This window comes from Apis laboriosa, unplaced genomic scaffold (assembly GCF_014066325.1).
Source record: "Apis laboriosa isolate Shangri-la unplaced genomic scaffold, ASM1406632v1 scaffold38_cov145, whole genome shotgun sequence".
Classification (NCBI taxonomy): domain Eukaryota; kingdom Metazoa; phylum Arthropoda; class Insecta; order Hymenoptera; family Apidae; genus Apis; species Apis laboriosa.
Genome location: NW_025223092.1, coordinates 2,962,989 through 2,984,950, shown reverse-complemented (window position 1 = coordinate 2,984,950; position 21,962 = coordinate 2,962,989).

Here is a 21,962-nt window from a genome sequence, read left to right as displayed (position 1 = left end):
CATTCTTGGAGAACAATTTTCAATTTTAAAATTGCAATAATTAATATATCATATGATATTATTGTTTTGTTTTGTTTTATATTGCAATATATATAGATTTATATGTATTTAATTTTGTTAAAAATTGCAAACAATATATTAAATTACATTATTTGATATTTTTCTATGCAATAATTCAAGAATATTTTTTCGGCATTTTTATAAAAAGCGTTATTTATTTCCCCTGCAGTGAGTTTTTCGTCGCAGTAACCAAGACAGATGTACCGGTAACGGCAAAGCTGATAGGTGTGACGACCTCCCAGGTTTAAGCCGCACCCTCACGACGGAAAACTAGGGGCGGTGTCATCGCCAATCCTCTGCGCTCGCATGCGTTCTACTATTTCGCTTCATCTACCGTCGCGATATTTCTATATTCACGCTTTCAAAAATTCTAAAAAAAAAAAAAATCTAAAATTTTTACTTAGTATTTAAGACTATCTATCATTCTTAACAAAAATCATTATATAACAAAGAAATTTTTCTTTTATCAAAAAAATGAATCTCTCTTCTCCTCAATTCCAATCGTCATTTCATCGAAATCGAAAAACAAATCATCATCGTTCAAAATCGAAACATTTATCAATATTATTATTTCAACAAAAATAATTTTCCTTTTCCGTTTATTAATTCCTAATTCCATCAAAGATAAAATAAAATAAAATAAAACAAACTCTTCCATCTCCTCCATGTATCTAGGCACCTAAGTATCTATTATTCACCATCGATATGGTATCGCGAGCGTGGTCGAGCGTTACGAAGCGGTGTCCCCTGCACGAAGAAGGGGAGGGGGGAAAAAAAAAGGTTCGGGCACAAATCATCGTCGGCTTAAGGAGACGTGGAAGCGGGCATAAAACGGGCGCAGCGAAAAACACACAAAACCAGTTCACGCGGACACCATGGCTGCTCCCCTTAATAGCAGCCGCGGCTCCCCATCCACGGATCCTCCAATAGGGTGAGCCGCGATACTTCGAACAATGGCACGCTCGAATAGATTAATCAAACTTAACTGAGCCAATGAAAGCCGTGCAAATCTCGCGTGGGGGATGCATAGTTCGCAGTGATGCTGGCGCTCGCCCGTTACAACTCGGAAGAGAAGAGAGAGAGAGAGAGAGAGAGAGAGAGAGAGAGAGAGAGAGAGAGAGAGAGAAAGTTGGTGAACATTTCGAGAATTGGGACCATGGGGGCCATGGGGAGGAGAGAGAGGCTATGGGAACGCGTGGTGTTGCGAATTTAACGACGTTTAACGATGTCGCATCGGCCATTCGATCATTGGATGTCTAGGATCCCGGCGAGGGATGTTTCTTTGGGAAGGGAAAGGGTGGAAGAATGAAGGTACGACATGTTTAGCATTTGTCTAGGATAGTTGGCTGTGAAAGTATGGTTTCTCTAGTTTTATTGTTACGTGACTCGATACTCTTGATATTCCTTACGAATTAATGCGAATCGAAGGAAACATTTATATAAAGTATTAATTATAAATTAAAAATATTCAGCGTTTAATATCAACTTTATCAAATTTTTTTTAATAGTAAAATAATTTTATTCATATTTATACAATAAGTGTAAGGAAAATTTCATAGAAATATATCCATTTGTGAAAAAATTCAAGTTACTTCTTGGAAACAATAAGCAATTACTAGAATTAACTTCTAAATGTTACTTCGATATTCGATACTTTATTACACATTTTAAAATCCTCTGGCATAATTCGTAATTAAATGAAGACTTCTGTACTACCCTACGTATAAACAACTTATTCCCCGCTTAATAACAGGTTCCCACATTCCAAGTTAAACGAACTAAATAAATCCGAGCACCTCTTTCTCCCATCGCCATCCCCCCTAAGAATAACGCCGAACACCTTCCGTGTCGAAGCAACACTCGACTTCACACACGACCACCCCTTGAACAATTCACGCGTTACACGGCCGTGGAACGTGCCAAACATTCTCAAACCTTGGGCTTATCAACGGTGAACACCGCTCGCGGCCCCCGTCGTTTTCCTCGCACGTTTCAAACGGACGAGGCGGCGGAGGAGCGAGGGAGAGAAGGGAGAAAAAAGGGATTTTTCGGGTGGCGTTGTGCGCGCTGTAACCAGGGTCCTGATGAATGAACCGACCCGCACGGCAGCTGGCCACGCCGCGCTGATTAGACGCGCATCACGCCGCGTTTGTGGATCTTTTGCCAGCGGATCCGCGCATGTAGGTATCCAACCAGGACCCCCGTAGACCGATCGCTGTTGTTCCGCCTGTTCCTCGACAACCGATCAACCGATCATCAGCCGTTCGATTTTTCCGGGAATTCGATTCCTCCTCCTCCTCCCCCTCCTTCTGTTCAGACGTTTTCGCTTCGATCGTCGAGTTTTGTACTCTTGTGATTTTTCAACGGTGTGCAGGATAGTTTTCGTTATTAGGATTTTAGATTAGATTTGGTAGAAAGAATGGGGTGTAATTGATTAATAAACTTCTCCTTGTTCTCGTCGTTTGAAGAAAACTCGTCGAGATTTTTTTATTAATTATTGGTCTCTTAAATATAGGAATGAAAAGTAGTGATAATAATTTGATTTTGGAATAAAGTAATTCTATTTAATTTACGATAAAGTTGTAATGTCAGATTATTTCAGAGATTGTTCTGGGCAAAAAATTAAATAGGAATATTATCTACGTATCTATCTTATGGATTAATTTGTTTTCACACTCGTGAAATGTGATGTGTAAAAGATGAAATGATACGCGGTATGAGTAATCTAATATGCATTCGGATTATTTAACTTTTAATGATAATTATTTAATCTTTGCATCATGCAGGTCACGATGCCATTTTTCTGTATTATTTTTAAAATAATAATATGCGTGTAACGATATTACCCATCGATAAAAAGGCGGTTCACCATCGTAATTTAATTTCGCGTGAAGATTCGATCAGAGCCACATAATTGGCCTAATCAAATTCTTTACTGGCGATAATAGACGAAAGTGTACGGTCATAAGTAAGCATGTCATCAAGCGTTACAAACTTAGTTCTGCCCAAAACACTTTTCGGCCCCCTCGTCTTTCGACGTGCGAACACGTCGGCCATTTTGCTCGCTTGTCGAAACGAAGCCAAGATTTCCGATTCTTTTGTGATAATTCGACAGTTCAATTTATCGTTTAATATGATAATCGTCTCGTAGATGTTATTTTTTCACGCTCATTTTCGAATAAAATTATAATACATATTCGTCGCACGGAGAAATTTATTCTTAGAAGATAAGCATTATTCTAGTAAAATGAATTTATTCGAAAAATAGTCGATTTTGAGATATTTTCTGAATTTGAGTAATTTTATCTATGCATCATTAGAATAAAAATTCTTGAAATTCTTTTCTTTTTATATCAAATTTTGTACTAATTTTATTATTAATTTAGAAAATATCAATATGATATAATTATATTACAAATTAATTGATTTTTGAATACAAGAAAATTTTCAAAATTAATTTAAATATTTTAATTTGACTTTTGTTTTTTTTAATTTTGAATTTTGGATAATATTAGTAAAATATTTTTTACATCGCTCTTAAATTTTTAAAATTGATATAGATTTTACGATGATTATCTTTTCCATGAAAAAAATATTCCATGCCAAGATGAAGAAAAGAAAAGAAACGGTGTTTAAAAGAGTCTTAGTTCACGGTTAAATTTAAACTTGATGCCGCGCAAAATTGTAATATCCTGAATGGGATTTACTGGGAGCCATGAAAAGTTTTATTTGTAACAGATTGGAAACATAATCACGAAACATAATTAAAAAGTGCGATTATGTTCGCCAAAGGATTCACATTATCGAACAATATCCATTAACACTTATGTACTAACTTTATTAGGTACTCACATCCATGAATTTGCAAAATAAAACATTTTTTTATCGTACGTAATTATGAGAAATTATCAAATTATTAAAATTATTTTTATTTAAAATAAAACTTACTGACTTGGCGAAATGATTATTACATTTCATTTTTACATCTTGTTATTTATAAATTTAAATATAAACTAGAAATTAATAGAAATCAATGTAAGATAAGAGTAATATCTAACAATAATCGATACTAATTACTGCAGAATGAGTCTGATTAAAAAAATATTTATTGAAATTCTTTTCTATTAATAAATATCTTTCAAATTGTAAATAGAGGAAGAAAGAAAATATTGGACAATCAAATATTTAAAATATCTGTTATATATTCTATCTAACCAATTGATATTCAGCAAATATATATTTCGTTGAAAACAACGATATACGAATGAAAGTTTGACACGTTTTCATAATAATTAGACTACGAATATTTATGCAAATTTCGAATATACAACAACTTATATGCGAATACATTATTTTACACGAAAAATTTTTAATCTATTTGTAACTTTATTCATTTTCAATTATCAAAAAACCAATTTTACTTTACAATCTCTACAAAATTTCTTCTATTTTAACGAATGATTATGTTTTCAGATTATCAGAGAAGGAATTACCGTGCAAAGATACAATCGGAACGTCGAATCTTCATTGCACAGCTTGAAAGCATCATTTTCACGGCATACGACAGTTTGGGGTGTTTAAAAGTCACCTGTCCAAGTTTTGCAAACTTTTTCCAGTGGATGCGCAAATCCACTTAAGCCAGATTTCCGAACGCGCGATCGCCTCGAGGGCGCGCAATGTAAAATCCTCTGGAAAATATTGTCGCATCCGTGGATTTGCCTCCGGCGGTGAGGATTTCCACGACGGAAGGTCGGAGGTATGGACCGTAAAAATCGAAGACCCGGGTACGAAAAGTCGTGTAAGCATGTGAAAACATCGAGTGGGCGGGACCCGAGCTTAAGGGGGCCAGTGGGCCAGCGCCCTCAGGATTTTACAACCCTTTTGAAAGAGGATCCCTCTGTCGCGTCCACGCTTGGAGATTCGCAGAGATTATCCGCGATTCCTGTCAAAATTGTGTGCACTAGGATGACAGAGGCTATCTTACAAAGGTAATATTGGTCTCTTTCGGGTTTGCTTCTGAATATAGGTGAGGATGTTTGAAAGAAGTTGGTTCGAAGGGTAGATTGAGAAGTATTGGAGAATGATGATGTATCAATTAAGAAATAAAGAGGATATTTTTGTTTAGTTTAGTATATTCGTTATACGTATTTTGATTGGAATTGTTTAGGAAGAGTTGATTTAAAATTGAATTGAGAAGTATTGGGAAAAAGTTATAATTTAGATATATCAATTAATAGAGTATTATTTTTTACACTTAAATTAATTTTTATAATTAATATTTTTTAGATATATTATATATAAATTTTTCATTTAGATATGATTTAATTTATTATTGAATAAATTAGTTATTATTTTATTGTCTATCTGAAGAGAAACAGACTGGTAGAATTTAAGAAATTAAAAAATAATAAATCATTTTATAATTGGTATGGTTCAATTGATTTGAGATATTTTACAGATACATAGTAATAATTTATCTTCCCTCTTCTTAGAATATAAATCGTAACACGCAGAATATAACATTTAAAACACCATAAAGAGAATTTATGCTCAACTCTGTACCATGTCTCTCATTAAATATTCTATTGTAACTTTCTCACTCGAATTTGAAATTCTGCCAAAGCATTTAACGTTTCTTTAACCATGGAGCTTCTTTAAGCATGGCCTTAAGCGTAAATGTAAAAGATTCTAAATGCTAAAGACCAAAGGATCTGGCCTGTCAAGGGCATTGACGCCACAACCACGAAAGAAACATTTCCTCCAAAACGCTACCATGTTCTACTCAGTGGAATTTCCAATTAGTTTGACAGATCAACATTAATAGGTTCATGAACTTTAAGAATATAATGTCAATGATAACATATTCTTTGATTTTCTTTAACGTATCTACACTGTAATTTTACTTTTCACTTTCAAAGTTTTGTTTTTTTTGTATATGTACAGATTATAACAAATACTCTTTTCGTTTAAAATTCTTGAATTTAATATTCTTTGAATTTAACTCATTAAAGTTTAAAGTCCTTCTTCTTTCTTTCTCTCAAATCTTGTATCTGTTCATATGATAAGTAGACATATATATAGATTCTCTTTTTGAAGAAAATTGTTATTTCTTCATATGATAATATAAAAATTCTACGTTCTTTATTTTACATCTTAAAACTATATTCTTTTAAATAAAAATATTTCGAAATTGTATCTTTAATTAATTTGAAACTACTAATGGAATAATTATAAGCTTATAAAATAAGCAGAAAAATATTATAATAATCCTATTATTATATATTTTTAATAGAATAATAAGAATAATAACTATTTAAATAAAATTTAAATGAAAAATCCTCCTATTCTATAAAAAGTCTATTTCAATCAAAAACTACTGATGAATATTTAATATCAAAATCCTTAACCACAACATCAATCGTTTTCATTACTTACAAATCGAACTACACACCTTCGAAAAATCGACTCCTCGATCTCGATCCACCAGCAAAACGTCGAACAACGCGTGAAAACGTAACAATCTGTAACGAAACCATGAAAATCTCTCGACAATCCTCGAGAGCAACGGCAGCTAAGGATCTCCAAGGATCCACCATTGCCCTGTAACGCGGTAACAAAATATAATTGAAACCGTGCAGTAACCGGGGTTGAGAAACGAATCCTGTCGAGTCACGGTCGACTCTTTTCAACCCCTGATGCGAAACCCGGGGTGGTGGTGGAATTCGACAAACGGCGGAGCAGGCAAGACCGATGCGGATAGATAGACGGATCGTGTGTGCACGGGGACAGGAAAGAAGGCTGCATGGTTGGATACGCGAGGAAAAAATGCGTGGAAGGGTCCGTGGATAAAACGTGGACACGGTTACATCGGTCGTTTGTTGCTTTAGTTAAGCTAGTTAAGACGGGCCGCCGAGATTAGTCTCGTTTGGTTAACGCGATGATATAGACATGGACACGGGGATTCGACGTTCCTCGTTTGTGTTAGCCAGCCAAATCAATCGGTTTGATTCGCTTGTTTTTACTCCTTTTTTTACGGATCGAACGATACCTCGAGGACGAGGATACCGTTTATTGACCACGTTCTTGAACGATTTCATCCCTCTCGATCTAAGCCGTGGAACGAAAATTTTTCGATCGTTCGAAAGAAATATAAACCGAGTAGTTTCACGTAATTAAAAGTTTTTCACCAACACGATATAATTTTGTTTAATTTTCATTAATGAGAGACTGTGAGAGATTTCCTTCTCGATTATATTTATAATTAATATAAAGATCTACAAAAGTAACTACATTAACTGTATTAATAATAAATTCACGAAGGAAAGATAAAATCATTTAGCTATCTACTTTTGTAGATTTTTATAATTCAAACATCCCTGCCAGAGAATAATTAAAAACAGAAAATTCTCAAAGAATTAACTTCAGATGTATCTTACCAATTTCATCATTAATCTTTCACTCGCTCTCGATATACGTCGCAGCATCCAATGGCTTCGAAAAATCTTCAAATCGGTTTTCCCTGGACCAAGGGCGGATGTTTCTTTCGAGGCGGGGAGGGGTGTCCGTTTACACGGAAAATCAAAGGCGACATCCGAGCCGCGGCGAGGGAGTCGGGCGAAAAAAAAGACGTTTGCGGAACAGCGGGCAGATTATACGAGCGACCCGTGGCTACGGCTTAACCACGAAGAAGAGATCATCGAGATGGGCAACAGGACCCCCCAGTAAGATAATGCGTTCTCTCGCCTCGAGACTTAGCCTCGTCTTAGCCGTTGGATAAGCCGCGAAGCTGACACTAACCCCGTTAACCGTTAGCTCCGTGGCTGCTGACTTTTTAAACCGTTGTTTATTTGCCATCTAAGCCGATCTCGAAATCCTCAACATCTTCGATGAACAGGAGGCTGAGAGGAGAAAAATAAGGGTTGCTTGGAGTTGGTTCGTTGTGATTTGAGGAAGTGAGCGGTGAATTTAAAAATTTAAATCAATTTAATGTTAGTTTTGTGGAAATTTTAAGGGATGATATAAGGGAAAGTTTTTAGCGGAATAACGAGTAGATAAATATAGTGGAATCTTGTGTTAAAGCACATATAATAAAGCAATATTAATATTTGAGATAATATAAATTCAATTTTTTTGGAAATTAAATTTCGATTGCATTTTGTAGCGTTATGTTGCTTTTAGACTTCAGACAGACTATTTAATTGTAAATCCTGTTTCTAAAGTTGTAAATACTTTGAGATGAAGTGGTTCTTCGTCGCTGCTGTCACTGGTTTAATAAATAACAAAGTACTGTATTTCCATTTCTTTAACTGACGTAGAATATTGCAAATAAACTTTTCTTTGAAGTAGTAGTTACATAAAGAAGTAATATTTTAAATTACACATTTTAAAGAATAAATAATGCCTATTTTATTTCAAATAAAGAGTATAATATTATTATCATTATAAATGGATTAAGTTTAAGATAAATTTAAAAAATATATATATATATATAGTTAGTTAATAAAATGTTTATTGTTATTTATCTAATTTTATGTGTCGTAACACTTGTTGTAAATCTAAATAATCCTCTGCTATTGTTGAAAATCGTCGAATCCTTCATTGAATGTTATTTTAGGATGAATTTATATTTTCGTAGTACGTATTCAGTATGCTTATATAGAAAACAACCCTCGCAAAGGAAGTTATTTCTACTACAGGTGATTTATGTACAGGTGTTTCAAACATCTTAATAACATTGGAAAAGAAATTTTTTACATTATAATTTTCAAAATTCATTTCTCTATTTAAGGAAATGTTATATAACTATTATACAATAAATTCTTTTCGCTTTTAAGAAAAATTCATCTCTTATTAAAACATTTATAAGAAATATAACAACGATGGCAATTAATAACAAAATTTTCAATTATCATTAATAAATTTAATAACAATTATCCTCATCACCCAATCACCATCTATCCATCATTTCACAAAATAGTTGTAACCTTCGAAGCGATCAATCCTCCTCCCAATAATCCACTTGCACGGATCCATCGAACTCCCCTGGGTCCCCTCAACCTGGCACGCAAATTTTCCATCTCCCTCTCTCCTCTCCTCGATAAAAACGTCCTCGATCATCCATTCCTCGGCAGAACTCCCAGAAGACGCTGCACTCTTCCAGAATATAGAAGTTCGGGAGCGTTCCCCGATTTTCTCGGTTCTATGGATTCGTAACGGGCATCTTGGACAGCTGGTAGGTGATGGAGAAGAGAAATCACGATGCAGTCGTGGTTCTCAGGCGGCCACGGCGAGGCCTGGAAGGTGCACGAGGACAGGAGGACACGGCGAATAATAGGTAAATGGGAGGAAGTCGCGAGCAAGCGACACCGGGCCGAATCCAATCCGCGTTCACGTAGCAAGCGGACTGTGACGAAACACAGCAGACCTCGCCTCGGCATCGAACGATCCTTTTTAGCTTTTTCCACGGTCCGCAATCAAAGAACAAGCGACTTGGCTCGTGTACATAAAGGATCCGTAGCTTGGTACCTAACCGCTTCCTTCGTAGGGAAAAAATATGGGAGGCACGAGCTTCGTGGTGAACGATTTTTTTTTTTTTTATTCTATTTCTTCTTTTTCTTTTTTCCCCTCTCCCTTTTCTTCGGGAAAGTCAAACCGACAGGATTTATTTAATCCGGTGTGAGTAATGCGGATGGCGTTGGCGTTTTGATCGAAGAGAATGGGAATGTATGATCCGGGTTGCGGTGGATCCAATAAATATTAGGTGTTTGTGGATTTACGTAGGTAAAATTGTAACGTTATTGGAATATATATTATATCTCTATCTGTATGGAAATTAATATTAATTTAATCAAACCTTTTAATTAAAAAAAAAAAAGAAGAAACTCTAATCAAGCATTTCATAATAAGTGCCCGAAATTCTTTAATTCTTTTCAGTTATCCAATTTTTACTATATACATAAAGAGTTATCAAGGTTCGACTATACAAACATAAAGATACATGAGTGATCTCGAAGGTGTTAAGAACGCCATCTTAAAAAAGTCACCGCATCGAAAGTTCGCCTGTTTCCAGCTAACGCTTCGAAGGTTAGACGATATCCATTCATGTCTCAGTTCGCACAACTCATCTCTAACGCGTTTCTTCCCGGGACATTAAAGTCACGAACGAACATGGAACGGAACAGAGCGGCTAAAGAGGAGAGAGAGAGAGATTCTCGTCTGGATCGCTTCAACCCTCGCCAAAGAGCATCTCGAACGAGATGAAGGAGAGTTGAACGAGATGAACGAGAAGAGAAAGAGAGAGAGAGAGAGAGAGAGGGAGAGAGAGAGGAGCACGAGAAAGACAAGAACGATGAGGATGAAGAGGACGAAGAAGACGAAGGGAGGAAAAGGAGGAAGATGGTAGAAGAAAGTTCTCGACGAGCCCGAGGCCTCGCAATTTTTCAGTGGGATTTATTAGAGCATCATTCTAAGGCTTTACGACCCACCTGGCCCAGAGCCGGGTCGTCCCCTTCCACCTTGCCACTTCCATCGTCCTCCATCTTCCTCGACAACTTCTCGTTTCGTGTTCTCACCAGGCCGATCGAGCGAGATGGAAGAGAGGGAATGGTCCACGTTGAGGAGGGCAGCACCAGCTAATTATTTTATTCTCACGCCGGACCGTCAGAGTGCGCGTGCCTTTCATTAGACTTCCTACGGCCATTCGACGCATACCCTCCTCACAGCCAACGATCGTTTAGTGGATTACTTCGTTTCGGTGCATACGACACCCTTTCGATTGCCTTTCGGACCCGGCTCGATTTCTAGCGAGGAGATCCTTTTGGGCCTTGCCGCTGCCCCTCTCTCGCCAACTCTTCCTCTCTCTCTCTCTCCCTCCCCTCACGTGATCGATCGGCCTCTTTTGCTCTCTTGAGATGCTTGATTGTGTTTATTCGTACAAATTGTTATGACTAGACTGAGAATGTTTATGCAAATTCGAATTATATTATGACTAATATAATTAGAGATATGAAATTTAAGTAGAGATTTAATTCTTTCTCCTTTTTCTTCTTTTCTTTTTCCGTGTTATGCGAATTCTGTCTAAGTTTGTGTGTTTGAATTTTTTTTTATGGATGTATAATATATTTGTAGTTATGACTAAAGAGATCGTTTTTAGGAATAATATTATTTGTGACGAATTAATATTAATCAATTCTTGAAAGAGGAAAGAATTTTATTATATACGAATGATCCATTACGATGATTAATCCATATTAATTTTTTTCCTTTATTCGTTCGTTGTATAAAGTTTTTAAATTATTTAAATATCGTGAATATTATTCATTAGAATTGACAATCTTTATTATCTTATTTAACGTAAAGTTATACAATTGTAAGAAAGATTAAATTTATTAATTAATAATTTAAAAAGTTTAAATTTTTATATTTCAAAATTGTTTGTGATACGTAAATATCTTGTATATAATTAAAAAACAAAATGAACATTATGAATATATAAAAAATGAAAGAAGAAATTTGAAATAATTGTTATACTAATTTGATCGTTCGTTTCGATGAAATTTTTTTTGACTCCGAAATATTTTATTCGAGCTTTCACTACAATATTGCGCAATCTTCAACCGCAATGTCTATACTGAAGTTCATTTGTCGAGGGAGTAGAAAGAACCGCAAATTGAGTACCAGACGGAAGAAGAAGAAAAATGAAAAGCGTACTACGGTGGTCAAAACGTGTGCAGAACTTCACCACAGCTCAAACATATCGTCATACCAGCGTTTTACATTTATCGTTAGTAAATCTTTGCATGTAATGTTAAATTCTCTTACTTTTCTTTTAAAGAGTGAATAATTCTGTGGTTATCGCTTAATAGCTACCACGCAATTATTACTTAAACTATAAATTATTTTGATTACTAGCTTCTCCTCTTGTACGTTTTATTATTAGATAAGCTTTATGAAATTGTATAAATAATTTCCAATATTTTATAGAATCAAAATTTTAATGAAATCAATTTCTATATATATATATCTATTCGTTCGTAAATTAGTTTCGAAAATGAATATTGTAAATTTCGAAAATGTAATTATAATATCAAAATGAATTCAATTATACATCTCTTATAAATCGAGAATAATCGAATTGTAAGAATTAGAAAGGTGCATCTCTTTGAATTTTTACAACAAATTTAAGAAAATTATAGAGAGAGATTACATTGCGCAAATGTATAAAAAAAACAATATTTGATTTACGATACGAGTTTCTTTAAAAAAAAAAAAAAAACATGCTTTCGAAAAGATTTAAATCCGATTCTATTTTTACTTAAATTTCATCGTTTTTGTCAAATTCAATGTAACAAATAATGAAATACACATCTACTCTTTCTCTTAAACAATCAAAATACGTATTATACTTTTCGTAAAAAACAAAATGAGACGTGCTACTTTTCTAGACACATGCCATTGCAACGTAAGCATTTCAAAATAAGAAGAAAATGAAAAATGTCCAAACTCTTTTTAAGACCAATCAACGGCTTTTCCATTAAAAACGACTCGAAGATAGACTTTTCACGGTTAGACGACGTTAAATTGTCATTCCAGTGTTACCAACTACGAAATTCCCCGTTCAATTGGCGGACAACGTATGCGCGTGCGCGTGCAGCGACCAAAGCGGGAGGTGCAAAAGGTTGTAAAAAGAGTTAGAAAAGGAAACGGTAATCCAGCATATCGGCGTACACGCGTGGCTATAAAGGTACCTCGGTAATGGACTCCAGCCGGCCGACAAAGGGTTTTATTTAAATAACTCGCGGCAGGCGAAACGGCCCATTCGAAAATCCGGGGACGCGCCAAGCGATATTGCACCCTCTTATTATTGCTATGTCGTCAGGAGCGTGTCGTGATCGTTCGACGAAGTTGCGTTAATTTGAATATCGACGGAAGCTTTTTGTGCATGAACAAAAGATCTTCCATGCCATAAGTTTTTCTCCGCTAGGTTTTGTCGTCAAAGTTTAGTTAAAATTTTTTTTAAATAGTAGTAATATTTATCGCGTTTATTCTTCTATAACGATACGACATTTTTAATTTATCAATCTTTTTCCTAAAATTCTCCCGTGCTAACAAAAAATATTTTAATAATCAACCGTTTATACCGATTGTAAATTATAAAATGTAATAATCATATAATATTGTAAAACGTTACAAATATCATTGTAAAATGTAATAAACGTAATAATAATATTATATTTACGAATCGAATAGAAAAATATTAGTATATAGTTGTAAAATAATGAAAAAATTAATAAGATTAATAAGCAGTTATAAAAATAAATGATGGATATAGGTGGGATATTCGTTACCGGTGAAATATATTCTCTAATTTAACGCTTAATTTTATTCATGATTTCATAACTTTTTTTTTTTCGATAACTGTTAAGTACAATTAAAGAGATGTCCATATATTTATGATAAGAAATATTATGGGACTAACAGTTCTAACGCTTATGGATTATGTATGTACATGTATGTACCTACTTTCTAGTACCATTTATTTAGTACAACTTATTTTAAAATACTGTCATAAATTAAACATTCATAGAACCCAGATAAAACTTGTACTCGCTCACATATTACTCACATCTTTCTTCACAAGTTTCCTGATCTGTGTTCACAACGCGCGATATCTGTACTCGATTAATCGTAATGTCAATGTTATAACCCCGATCAGAACGGACTTTACAACAACAATCTTTATATATATATATATAAGCACAATCCTTCGATCCTGAAAACAACCTTTGACAACGTTATCGAACTTGGACGTTATTTGTCAACGTATGGATAAACGTATCTGAAATGATCGTATAGCTTACCCCTTTGCGATCAGAGAGGATGTAGAAACGAGAGTGGTTTACGCGACATCTTTTGCAATAATATGAGCGGACATGCGACCGTGGTGGTGAAGGTCGAAACGGTGTTCAAAGTGACTCGTTCCTCTCGCGGTAGCCATGTCCTGAACGTAAATTCGCGGTACTCAATACGTACTGGAGCTCCGTGGAGTAAGATATGTGACGACCCTTGGCATCATACGCATTCTCTATTTGCAAGATGGATTCTCCGCTCGTTTCTTCAGGACGAAACCACCCGCGAAACCACCGAGCTGTTTCACGATTAATATCTGGTTACCTTTCCCTTTTGCGATAGAAATATGGGTTATATGTCATATAGGAAACCAGTTTGATGTTGAATCCGGGAATTCGTACTGTGTAAAGATGGAGGATGGACTTTTGTGTTTCTTCGAAACGTGTCTTTCCATTCCGTGATATGATTTAGCTCAATGTGAATTTTGGAGTTTAAGATTTTTTGCTAAGATTTTTATTAAAATTCCGTCATGGACTAGCAATAAATACGAATATATATATATATATATATATTTAGAATTTAACTAAAGTAGAGGCTTTGGAAGATTGGATTAATATTTAAAGATTATTCGTTACTTTGTTAAATAAATATTAAATAATTTCTTATCATTATTTGAATTATCAATAGAGACCTGAAAAGGATAAATTTCGGATCTTTGAATAATTCTATTTATGAAAAATATTTCATAAAATTGTGATTTTAAATATAGAACAAATAACAAATCTACATCACAATTCATAAACACTCTATCTGGATCTTTACTATGAAAATTTGACAGATCGAGAAAAAATTCATCGCCTACTATTTTTTTTTTTTTTTTCTTTAAATTTTTCAGTTCGAAGCTATAAAAATCAAAGATGAAATAGAAGAAAGATCCACGTGTGAGGGCCTATTATCGATGCATTCATAGTCGTGAACTATGCAACGTGAAAATGTTGCAGAAGCAAGATGTGCTATCCGACCATAATTCGGATCGTTATACGCAAAGCGAGGTGAAGGCGAGCCTTATGGACCTGGTGGAGAAGCTTATGGGGCCTTATGGGCCATACGCCCCGCGTACGAGGTCAGAGGGTCCTCTGTTCCAATTTTGTGCCCAATAAGACTAATTCCTTCAAAGGTGCCGGCGCGTCTGGTATACGGCCACCTTGCTAGCGAGAACTTATCGACTAATTTTATGTAAATTATGTGACGTCACGGATTACAGCTTACGACCGTTTCTCCTCTAAAAAACGCCCTTTCGGAATCGGGGATGGTACGATGCGTATACGAGTTTCGTTCCTGGGAATGTCGTACAAGTCTTTACCCATGTAATTTTGTTGTTGATGTATTTTTTAGATATGCGAGATATTTTTGCCAAAGGAGATGTCAATTGGTAAGTGCGTGTGGAAGAAATTATTTTCTTCGTTCGACAGGAATCATATTGGATAAATCTTCCTTATATCTACAATAAAAATCTTACAATAAAAATCAGAACGTTTTATTATTCTAATATATTCCATTAATAGTACAAGTTACATTCACTTCTCTTATTAATATATTTCTTTTCTCGTAATTAAATAGAATGAATGCTAAAGTAAATGTAATAATTTTATCTTCAGAGATTAGTAAAATATTAAAAATCTGTGATGTAAAATATTGAATATTTATACAATATTTTTCTTTCTTTCAAATGTCTTTTCTTTCAAATTTTTATTTTTCAATACAGATCTCTCAATATAGATTGTCCAGAAAAATAAATAGCCTTATTTTAAAAGTACATAGCAGAGATATAATAAAGATAAAAGATATAATAAAATAATAATGAACTTTTTGAAGAATATAACACAAAAATTTGCCATTTCTTTCGATTTTAATATTATAAAAATTCTCACTATCTTTTTTCTACACCTTTTACACCCAAATACGTATAAAAACTTAAGAATTTCCCTATTTATATTCCTGCCATTGTACGCAGAAAATTCTTCAAGCCTATTCTCAAAGTTTCAATCTATCCTCGAATCTCATTCCGATCGTTATCCTGTTCCATCTTGAAAACATTCTCCCTATGAATCTTCCAACCACCTATTCGAGCCGTGAATACCCGTTCGTGGTTACGCGTTTTTAAAAAGACAAGGTAGCAATAATTTACGAGAGCACGGGCACAATGCGTGAAGCACAGCAAACAGAGGATTTTGCATAATTTCCGGCCGCGTACCCGCGTTCGAGAAACATTGAGAAACAGCTCTTTCTCCAGCGTCGGGTAAATACCGGGTGGTCGACTTCTGACGGTGTCCCAGTTCCAAAGTTATGCAAAGAGGACTCATTCATCCGGTCAATAAGGTAATCAGGAAGATATTTCGGCCATTTGGTAGTCTAACGAGGAGCGACCACGGTTTTAAGAAAGAGCTGCGGTCGGAGACTGAAGATGGAACGCTATTCAGACTGACAACCCCCTCGTTCGGTTTTCAATTAGGAAACAAGTCCACGCTTTCTCTGTTCACCTAGGATAACGCTTGGAGTTGACAAGATAGCGCTATTTTTTTCCTCTTTTTTCTCCTTTTTTTTTTTTTTTTTGACAGAGAATTATGCGGTGAAGTGGATTCTACAAACGTGGAAGAAATATTAGAAATAGATTGATGTCCTATTCCTCTCTAAGCATGATGAAAAATCGTGTGTGTAAGTAAAGCTGCAGATAGAATCAAAGAGAAACGAGATTTTGATTTTTGGTTTTTGAGAAAATTATGTGAAATAAAATGTGAAATAAAATCTTTCGGTTTCTTCAACTTCTTCAAACTTCTGCTCGATGATATTTCAACTATGAAGAATGAAATAAAATAAGTATAAATATTTGTTGAATATTATCCGTATAAACGACGAATAAATTTCTTAGTAAATGATTGAAGACTGAATGAATAAATGAAACTAAAAGAAACAAGGGTGATTTAAAAATAAATGTTAATGAAAAGAAGAAAAGAGAATGAAATTTCAAGTCAATTAAACGAATAATGAACATCGTGGTTTCTTACAAATAAATTATAACTTTCAGAAAAGAATATTGCGAGTTTTAATATCAAATTTCACCGTTCTAATCAACAGAGATATTTCAAAAGGGAAAACAATCAATTTATTTAAAAAAAAAAAAAAGAGAGAGGGAAGAAAATAATATTCTGAAAGTAGCACGTTTGCATTATTGGCCCATTAACTGCTCCTGAAATTGACCTCACAAAACAAAATCTCATCATCTTATTAAACCGACCATATACAAGCTTATCTCGTCGAAACCTCGGATCCGAGGCGTTAATCACCGTGTAAGCCTCGCGAAACAAGAAGCATCGTTCCCTAAATGATGCGTCGGCCAATTTTTCACGTGATTCCTCTTCGCGTGATAATCGTTCGTTGAATCAGCTTTTTTCTCACCATCATTTTGACTTGGAACTTTGGTAAAAAAAAAAAAAAAGAAAAAAGAAAAAAAAAAAAAAAAAGAATGAAAAAGGGAAAAAAAGAAGAACCGAAACCGAGAGAAAGAAAAAAAGGCATCGTGGAAGGGTCGAACCGCTAAGTAGACCCTCTGTAAGGCCGCACGAATTTCTATTAAAAGCGGCAATTAGTCTAAGTCTCGATAAATCTTGATGAGTGATACGCCGACATCAGTCTGCTTGTCAAAGACGCCTGTGGCGAGGGCCACACCGATTTCCAACACCACATTGTTTCCACGGCCGTGCTCGGTGGACGAAAATAGGAGATACGAAGGGATTTCTTCGTTCTGTCGAGTCGCGCAACGAAACACGGGGAGATAGAAGGAAGGTGGTTCGTTGTTATGTTAAAACCAGGTGAGAAACGTGGTAACGCGCCATTAGAATTTTTAATAAGACCATTTAGCGGCTGCCGCTTCGAAATGCCGCCGATTATCATCGACGAGGATGCTTAGAAAATTGTGAGGGTGTTGTGGAAATAACGAAGCGGATCCATTTATAATAAGTTTAGGGAAAATTAAAAAAAAAAAAAGAAAAAGACTTTTGTGATGGCGAGAAGAAAATATTAATTGAAATTGAATGTAGATATATTTTTGTACAATTGGTTTTTGTACAATTGAGAAGATAGATCTTCTTTGCTTTTTTTTGAAGAATTTGAATCTTGAATTTAAAATTTGGAATTGTCAGAAAATATAAAGAATAATAAGAACCTTTTTTGTCAAGATTAAACAGTAAAATATAATATTTTACTGATTTTTTTTTTATCGCTTCATCAATCAGAATATCGCTCTCTGTGACAGAAGGATCTATATTTTTATTTGCATGAAACGGGCCAAAATGTGATAAATCGCTTGTTTTCCATCGATATCTAGAATTTTTAATTAGATATCTATATTACGCTTCTAAAATAATCTCGTCACAATATCTATTTTAAATATTAGATTTCTATTATTTTTTTTTATATATATATTCTATATTACATATCTTTTATTTTTTGTTATTATATTATTATAAATTACATTTTTATAATTGTATTAGAGATCCAATAATACCTATAATATATTTGATAATTCATTGCAGAAGTCCATACCGAAGTAGCATACCGAATTATCAGAATTCTCCTTGCGTTAATAACTATATAAGTATATAATTATATGTTAAAGAAAAAAAAATATAAAAAAAACAAAGATTATAATGAGAAATAAACTTCAGATGATTAGATTAGAGTCAAAAGCGCCTCATGAAAAGAGTTATTATGCTTATTATGAAATCTTAAATACAAGTCGAAGGCTGTACAAGGTTGTAACGACCTTAAGGTTGGTCATTAGAAAGTAATATTTTCAGTGGAGTTAATGGACTTTGTTAATCATCATTAAATTCACGTAGAAAAACTATTAATTTGGTAAAAATATTTATTCAAATAGGATTACCAAATAACTCAGAAATTTGTTTGTTTTATTACAAACTTGTCATTGTTATGTCATTCTTAATTACCTACTTATCATTGCGAATCATAAAATTTGACTAATAATATACAATAAGGTAGATGATACTCAGTTTGAATTACCCTTATCTAGTTCTACCCTTATCCACACTTCATTTCAATTTCTACTCTACATTTTTTGCGACGAATACGATTAATGATATTTATTAGATACTCAAAACGTTGAATACAAATTTAAACACGCAAGTTCAAGTTGATCGATTGATAATCAATTAATATCAAGATATACTAATAATCTAATCTTTTTTTAAAGTAAAATTCATTGTACATTCACATGCACGATTTTCAACCCTCTGCTAATATCAATAACACTTTTCCCCCTATTAACAAAACAAAAATTCCTCCACCTCCCTTTAACGGTGGTCAACATCCGTCATCCACGACACATCCATCAAATCCACGAAACAAGATAAAATCAGGATCATCCATCGAGAACGCAGAAACGAGCCGTTTTCCTTCAACCATTTGACACCTGCACGCCGTTTAACACGAAAAATCTGCCCCCATTGTGAAATTATCCAAACCGGAGACGGTGCGTCGGATCCGTGGAAGAGGTGTTGCGAACTCTTGTTAGTTCCGTGCAGTCGTCCATGCACCGTAGACAAAACGATGTTTCCGTGTCGGGGGTGGTTTCGCATTGTCTAGGAACCGGTAAATTCGGCGTGAACTGCGGTCGAGTGCCGGTAGTCCTGGAAGGACCTCTTATTCGCGGCAGGAGGAGAAAGTTCCCAGATCCAGGGCGGCCAAGGTCGAAGGGGCGAAAGAGTGGAGGAGGACCAGGCTACACGCTATAACGCGGAAGAAATTGATTAGCCGATTTCGTTGGATCGATAGGATCCGTTTTTCTTGTATTGCCCCCTATTGTCGCGGATGACAAGCTCGCTTGCCCCTCGTTGGCCGGTTGCTTCCTCGTTCACGCTCATTTTCAACCAGATTTTCAATCTGTCCAGTCATTTTTGCTCCTTCATCGTTGCTTCTGTGTTTTCTTTTTTTCTTCTTCTTTAATATATATCGTTTTGTATATATTATTTGAAAGAGGGAATTTTTGGAATTTTATTTTATTGAGCAAGTGTTTCTAAAATGGATTTTATTCGGATTTTTATTTTGATGAAAAAAAGGAATTTGATGGAGGAGGATTTTTATTAATCATGAGAAAATATATTTGTATTATTTAAGAATTCTAAAATGTTCTTATTAATCTTCTTATTAATCTGAATTTCAAAAGTTTTATTCTTGAATAAAATTTCAAATTTTGATCCTGTTCGATTGATCAGCGAAAAAACTTATTCGAAAATTGGGGAATATTTACTGCCGCCACTGTCTGGAAGTAAAATCATAATGAACGTATGATGGACCGGTATAAATTTTTACGAAGGCCTTTCCACCGAGAACGGCCGCTGCTCTGCCTGTAAATCTTTCTGCACGGTAGCGAAACAGACAGGCAGCGGGAGGTCCTGTGGAATAAGGGAACGCGCGTAATATCCTCGTCTTTAAGGGCAACTTGAAGGACACTTCTCAACGTGAATGCTGTACATCGGTGTGCTGGCTCGACGGTGAATTTACGATGCAACCTGATGATTTGTAATAATTAGTTTATGGAAATGAATAATGCGCAATTCATCTGTGGATGCAAGATATATTGCAAAAACTTCTATATTTCCTGTATCTTTGGAAATGAGATAAAGTTATCGCTGGATATAATTATTTTGTTAGCTTCAAAAAGGGTTTCTTTGATGACGTTAATGAAATTAAGAATAACATCATCTAAAGATTCGCAAACCTATTTTCAGAATTGTTTTGAAAGGTAGAAAAATAATTTCTCAGGAAAATTTATTAGAGTAACGTAAAATTAAATTGGATTAGATAATTTTAGAACGGAAGGCAAGTTTACGAATTTTATTATCCAGTATGCTCCACAAGGGGACAATATGAATATTTTGGTGGGCAATTAAAAAATTATGTTGCATGCGTCACTTCATCACTGATATAGTCAAGAAACAATAGACTATTATTTGTTCTAGAAGAAATTAAAATGTTTAAGGCGTCAAGATGGGAAGTAATACAAAAAAGAGATTAGGAAATCTTTATCCAAGAGGTTATACCTCAAAAGAATATTAATAAATGAAAATTTTCTATATATAAACAAAATTCTCCAAAATCAAATCCAATATAATATCAAATAAACATATTCGTATATCAAATTCTATTGATTCAATCACTACACCATACTTTTTCCTCTTACAGGCTTCATAACCATCACCAACGAAACATCCCTGTATCCCAAAACACTCCCATTCAATCAAAAAATCTTGCAAAGCCACATCCAAACGCGCCACAAACCAAAAATACCAAAAATCACCATCGAATTTCATTACTCCACCACGTTACTTTTATTTCCACTCCCTCGTACACCAAACGGACATCCCTTTACCCCAAAACCAAACTCCCAAACCTCCGTTCAATCGCAAAAACGAAAAGCCCGCCGATCGAATACCCAGTGAACGTCGAACCAAGTACCGGTGGGCGTGTCCCCAACGTGCAACGCCCACTGCGAAGCGTCGACTTGCCAATGAAGGAGGAAGGGCGTGGCCGACCGATAGGACCCCACTGGGAGCCCCCGTCAGTCCCAACGAGTCGATAGTCCCCCTTTTTCCGCGGGGGGGAAACAGAAAGAGAAAGAGAGAGCCACCCATTGCTCTCTGGAAGGCAGTTGAAGGGACACGAGGGGACCGGTGGCCCCACAACTGACACGTTATTGCAGCGGTACCTCTTGTAACGAAAGCCACGCGTGCAGCCTGCTTGTTCCTTTTCTTCCTTATTCGTCGACGATCACCCCCTTTGGCTGAGCCAGTTTTTCCATCCATTTTCCACCCTCCCCCTTTCCACCCTAAGCAACACAGCCCGGCGCTAGTGTCGAGCGTCGTTCCCTTTCATCTTGACGCGCGCGTGCCCTGCCCCCATCGCGAGCGGCCGATGTGCCCCGTCTGTCCTCCTCCTCGTCCTCCACCTCCGCCGTTTCGTCCAAGCAGTCGTTTTGC